The sequence below is a fragment of the Amblyomma maculatum genome, chromosome 10, assembly GCF_055883805.1.
Source record: "Amblyomma maculatum isolate TAMU_Amacu chromosome 10, ASM5588380v1, whole genome shotgun sequence".
Lineage (NCBI taxonomy): Eukaryota > Metazoa > Arthropoda > Arachnida > Ixodida > Ixodidae > Amblyomma > Amblyomma maculatum.
The window spans coordinates 89,680,786-89,686,875 of NC_139353.1; the positions used below are offsets into that span (position 1 = coordinate 89,680,786).

At 42.1% G+C, this 6,090-nt stretch overlaps 1 protein-coding gene across 1 annotated transcript in view; it reads right to left on the reverse strand.

Moving 5' to 3' along the window:
• LOC146176983 (uncharacterized) overlaps positions 1–5,765 on the reverse strand; it is a 31,018-nt gene extending 25,253 nt beyond the window's left edge. The window contains exon 1 of the mRNA XM_084583047.1: positions 5,624–5,765. The gene's annotated coding sequence lies outside the window, so the exon portion shown is untranslated. The remainder of the gene's footprint in view (positions 1–5,623) is intronic.
• Between the last annotated feature and the right edge of the window lie 325 nt (positions 5,766–6,090).

Below are 6,090 nucleotides of genomic sequence, written 5' to 3' on the forward strand. Positions count from 1 at the left end.
CTTGTGTTCCTTAATTGGCTGTTGTCCTCAACTGCTTGACACTGTATGTTCAGGAAGGCATTCTTATCTCTCCTTGCTATTTTCTGAAAATCCGCATTGAGAACCTTGTATCTTTCTCTTTCCCCCATACCTTTTGCCATCCTCCTTTCCTCAGCTATTTGCAAAGCCTCTTCAGATAACCAGTTTGCTTTTTTGCATTTCTTTTGCTTTGGAACTACCTTAGTAGCAACTTCTTGTATTATATCACGAACATCAGTCCACATCTCTTCGGACTCTTTGTCTTCGAGATCTAATTCTTGAAATCGATGATGCACATAAATTAGCCTTTTTAGGACATGTTTCTGAAACGGCACTTTTCACGACCACGCCAAATTTCGTGCCATTTTGGAGCTTTCGAGGCCAACCTCCACAGCTTTAACAGACTCTGTTCCTGCTTTCGACTTTTCGCCTGTAATTTCGCCTTCATCATCGCCCCTCTGATCTAGCTGTTTGCCGGCAGCTCGGACTTATTCGCTTCAACGCCAACATGCGGCAGTGCCTAGAACACTTAGCGCCATCGTTTGGTTTCGCCTTCCTTTTCCGCCTCAGATCCGACTGTGCCAGCTGAGATCCACACTGACTGCAGCGGTATTGGGCTAGGTATCGTCCCCACCCTACAAAACCCTGGTGGCGTATGCCCGCTGAACCTTGACGAAAGCATGTGAAACTGTTCTGTAACAGAAATAGAATATTTGCCATATTTTGGTGTATTGAAACATTTCGTCCCTATTCGATCAGCCGACTCATTTATGTGGTCACTGACCACCAGGCTTTGTCCTCGCTGGTCTCTCGTAAAGACCCGTCCCATTGTCCTGCTAACTGGCTTTCCCTTCTTCAGGAGCATGATATTCGTGTAATTTTTCTATTAGGCTCAGAAATACGGACGCGAACGCTCTTTCCCACTAGCCGCTGCCTTAAGCTTCTGTAATTGACCTGCCCTGTATTTGCGATTTGTCGTCGCTTGCCACTTAAGGCATGGCCCCCTACCAGTGGAATGACCCATGGATAGGGACACTTCTACACTTTCTTTCAAGCCCGAATTGCTCTCTTTCGTTCAGAAGACTTCTTTCCCAAGCCCACAACATATGCATTCTTGATGGCCTGCTCTGAAACTTGCTCGATGGACAAACTTCTTCCCTACCGCCTTGATGTTTCTTTATAGACGCCACTCACCGACGCGCGATGCACGTAGAAGAATGCTGTCAGCTCGCCCGCTCGCTTACAACTGAAACCCATTGGCAACTAAAACACCTCTGTGACATCAGCGAGTTTTCTTCATATCCCCCAACTACCTGGTATAGCTCTTGCCCCGTGCCCCTCTACAATGGGTAAGGATTACCCATTTTGCATGTGAAAACCTATATGTATCGCAGTTCGGCATATCTTGTAATACGGTTTGAAACATTTAATAATGGAAATTATTCCGCCTATGAAAATTATCCCCTTTATTCGTGGTACTGAAAGGCTTAAGAGGAGGTGCATTCATTTGCAGGGAAGAAAACTGCAGAAGGCAAATGACGAACTGGACGACGCAAATTCCGTCATATTATCGTCTTTATTTCGGCTGAGGCTCTCATTATATATTTTTTATTAACTTGCTTTATGTTATAAATCTGCAGAATTCATGTGCTTCAAAAGTCAATTTCCCTCTATGCGTGTTCAAGATCCATAACTAAATGAATGATATTAAGCAGGACGCCTTTGCATACATGCAGGGCATAAAAGCAATTTTGCATCGCTATGTGCTGTGAACACTGAGCGCGGACAAGATATGATAAATACAATATATATATATATATATATATATATATATATATATATATATATATATATATACAATTTAATGGCAGAAAGTGAAGTGGAACTCAAGAGACTTCTGATGCGCGTACAAGAAGAGAGTGAGAGGTTTGGGCTTGCACTGAACATTAAAAAGACAAAGATCATGGCATCTTGCCCTATCAAGTCCTGGAGCATCAATGGACAAGAAGTGGAAGCTGTGACAGATTTTATCTTCTTGGGCTCCAAGATTACCTCGGAAGCAGACTGCAGCCATGAAATTAGGAGACGCCTGCTTCTGGGAAAGAGAGCAATGGTTAGCCTTGACCGCCTAGTAAAGAGCAGAGACATTAGTCTGCCAACCAAGATCCGTATAACTCGTGCTATGGTCTTTCCAGTTGTGATGTATGGATGCGAGAGTTGGACTGTGAAAAAGGCTGACCACCGAAGAATTGACGCGTGTGAATTGTGGTACTGGCGAAGACTCTTGAGAGTTACTTGGTCTGCCAGAAGATCAAATCAGTTTATATTGTCGACCATAAACCCTGAAAGCTCATTGAAGGGTCAAATTCTAAAGTTAAAGCTCAGCTCCTTTGGTCATCTGATGAGAAGAGAGGAGTCGCTGGAGAAATATTTGATGTTAGGAAAGATTGAGGGTCGCCGGAGAAGGGGTAGGCAGCGAACGCGATGGTTAGATGGCATCCTCGAGGCACTGCAGATGAAGTTATGTGATGTTAGGAAGATAGTGAGAGACCGGAAAGCGTGGCGTGACATGGTCCATAGGGTCACGAAGTGTCGGACACGACTGAACGACTGAAGTGAATATATATAAATTAAGAGATATATATATATATATATATATATATATATATATATATATATATATATATATATATATATATATATATATATATATATATATATTCAAATCAGAAATTAACTGGAAGAATCTGTTAGTAACAGGACCTTATTTAGTTGTGGACAAATTCACACTGACTGGTTTGTGTTACCTGTGTATGAGCAACCAAGACATTGTATAAAACCCTTGATTCAGTCTTCACATTCCGAAATGCACGACACCATATGAAAGACTATAAATTACATTTGCGACAAATATGTGGTGGGGTGTACTATTGCAATTGTAAACACAATTATTATGTTATACAGCTAACCTTACAACCCATTAGAAGGTTTAGCTGCAATAAAGCTACTTGTCAAATTCAATCTTGTACGACTGCTGCTTTCTTTAATACTTAGGAAATCACTGTGTGAATAAGCGTGCGGGTTTTGAATTTATTGGTTCCTAAGCCAAAGAGGCGGGCGAGAGGTCACTCGAGAAAGACGAAGCCATCGCAAAGGAAGCTTTTATTATTTTTGTTGATATCACGCAATAAAGCAAAAAAAAGAAAACACACGTCGAGCCCTTATCTGCCTTTCCTTCCGGTTGTACAGGTGCGGATTCCGCATTTGTAGAGGTCTGTGCGTGTTCTGCACTTAAAATACGCTAGAAAATGCAGTTACAATTATCCGCAAGCCAGGCTTCTGTAGTCTGTGTTGGTAGAGGCTTTTAGACTACAGAATGGCTAACTACAGATTCAATTCCCTCTCAAGAGCTAATGTGGACTGGCGAATGTCTACATAGTTTAAATATGACGACGTCCTTTTTATGAACCCAAATTTTGTTATGATGTAACTTGCATCTTTGAAGCAACTGTTGATATATTTTCTCTTCACAATAAACTGCACTCTTAGATCAATGTTGAGCTTTCCTCTATGGTCTACGAGGAACTGCTTGCTCGTATGCAGGCAAAGTTGTGTGCACCGGCTTTTGTGCGAGACGATTAGCTGCTCGCGGTCCTTGTTAGCCCTAATAACGGCTGTCGAGATTGAAAGCGATTTATTTCCTCCGATCCTCCAGCTTGTGCAAGCTAGTCGTAGTTATTTGAATTAAAACATAAAGCGCCTTTGCAGGCACAGTGTGTTCAGCTGCTCCTAGAGCAGCAATTTTCTTCGTAACTTTCATCGGTCTCTAATGCTTCTTAAGGAAGCAAAACTGCTCTCAGGAACATTTGGCATTTGGTTTTTACACATCCGTCGAGGTTGACGTACAAGATAGAAAGCGTATTTTTGGGTTGACTCGTCTCGATCCTTTGATGTGTAGTGGCAGTACACAGATACCGAGCTTCTACTTCCAGCTAACATCTCCTCACTAGCCAACGTCGAGCAGCGGTTTGTTGTTTAAGCTAAGATTCAAATTTATTTTCGTGGAAGCTCTATATGTCGACGTCGGTATATTGCGTAACGAAGTTTCAGGCGGATATGTTTCACCGACAAGACGTAATATTTACCAAAGACGTATGTATATCCACATTCACTCCCACCTTCCTCCCTTCCCTTACAGCGCGGTTCAGGTGTCGACAGCACAAGTATGACAGATACTGCGCCTTTCCCTTCCTGTGAACCAATTAATTATCATTTCATTCCCAGTCCACAGTAAATACTATAAAAGTACCGTAAAACATCTCGGAGATATAATTATCGAAGCACGTCGCTTAACAGAGCACTAAGCACTACACTAAAAATATTTATAATCATAAAATGCCTATTTCTAACGCTAGCCATTTATTACTTGCTTCAAAGTTCCATTTTTATTCTCATTGAATTATTCATAAATATGTGGTTGGTTGGTTCATAGGAAGGGAAAGGCGCAGTATCTGTCACACTTGCTCTGTGGACACCTGAACCGCGCCGTAAGGGAAGGGATGAAGGTGGGAGTGAAAGTGGATAGAGAGAAAGGGGGGTCGTAGTGGAGGGCTACGGAGTAATTTCGACCACCTGGGGATCTTTAACGTGCGCTGACATCGCACAGCACACGGACGCCACTTCGTTTCGCCTCCATCGAAACGCAGCCGCCGAGGCCGGGATTCGATCCCGGGAACTCCGGCACAGTAGTCGGGCGTCTTACCACTGCACCACCCCGGCGGTGCTTCTAGAATAGTATGTTGCTTATGTTTCTTGAACACTGAGGAAGCCTCCCATTTCGAACATCTGCGACGACATCGGGGACTAAGAAACTGTTACCGTTTTTTTTTTTCAGTATTACTCAGTTTAAAAAATTAGGGATGTATTGACTTCCTGCACACAAAACGCCGTCGCAACTTCTCGCTCCGAACTAGGTATTTAAATTGCCATCGTGAAACAGAGGTGCAAGGGAAGCCTGAAAGATTTTACCAGCTTCCTTTTTAAGCGAAACAGAAAAAACAGAGGGGCGGCGTGTAGATAAGGCACTTTGCGTTGCCTTAGCCAAGTGGCTAATGCATTTACCAAGGCTTTGAATATGATGGGAATGCCTCCACTTTCATTGTATAGTTAGCATTCACACTAAATAACGATGAAAGAACATATTACATCAGAGCACAATCAGGGTCACATGACTTGTAATGGCTGGTTGCTTCCTTTACGATAATATGTCCACCGTTCTTTCTACCTAATTCGTGCTCGATATTGTGTGTATTCAGTTCATGCTGACAACAGCACTCTAAACCTGAAACATTATGAAACCTTCCTTATCGCTTTTTTCCTCATTTGCTAGAATCACGAAGAATATCCAAATGTTTTGAACAAACCTTCCAAAAAATAAATCAGGCGTTGCAGCGCTACTACAATTTTCAATTTGCTCTCCTTGTACCGAATAATATATTAGAAAAGATAACAAGAAAATTATTACCGTTCCTTTACTAACATCTGACTATAATATTGACCGACATATAAAACACGGACGACAAGAACAAAGTAACGGGAAACTCACCGTGACCATTTGAACCTTGGTAAATCGAAACAAGATTGGAGCGAGAAAGCAAGACCGCTTTTTATTTCAGTCGCCACTGAAGGAAAGATTTCAGATTTTTTAAAATATAAACTTGATCTTACTTGCCCGGTAAAATATTTTACAGTAAATTCTGATCACATTGAGGAGAGGCACGTGAATAGGACGTGGGAGCCACGTTTTTTCTTGTATCGCAGCAGCAAAAATGTATATCGAAGGGCATTGTATGCAATCTCGTGTCAAAGCCATTTCTCGGTTCTTAATCACTTTTAAAAGAAGAAATATATGCTGCACTACTGTAACCTATGAAAACAAAAGGCGATGATTAAGTAGCTAGCGCAGTGGTAAGACATTCGAGATGAAATGTAGAGGAGAGAACCGGTTCCGGAGAGTTCCTTGGACTGCCAGAAGATCAAATCAGTCAATATTGTCGACCATAAACCCTGACT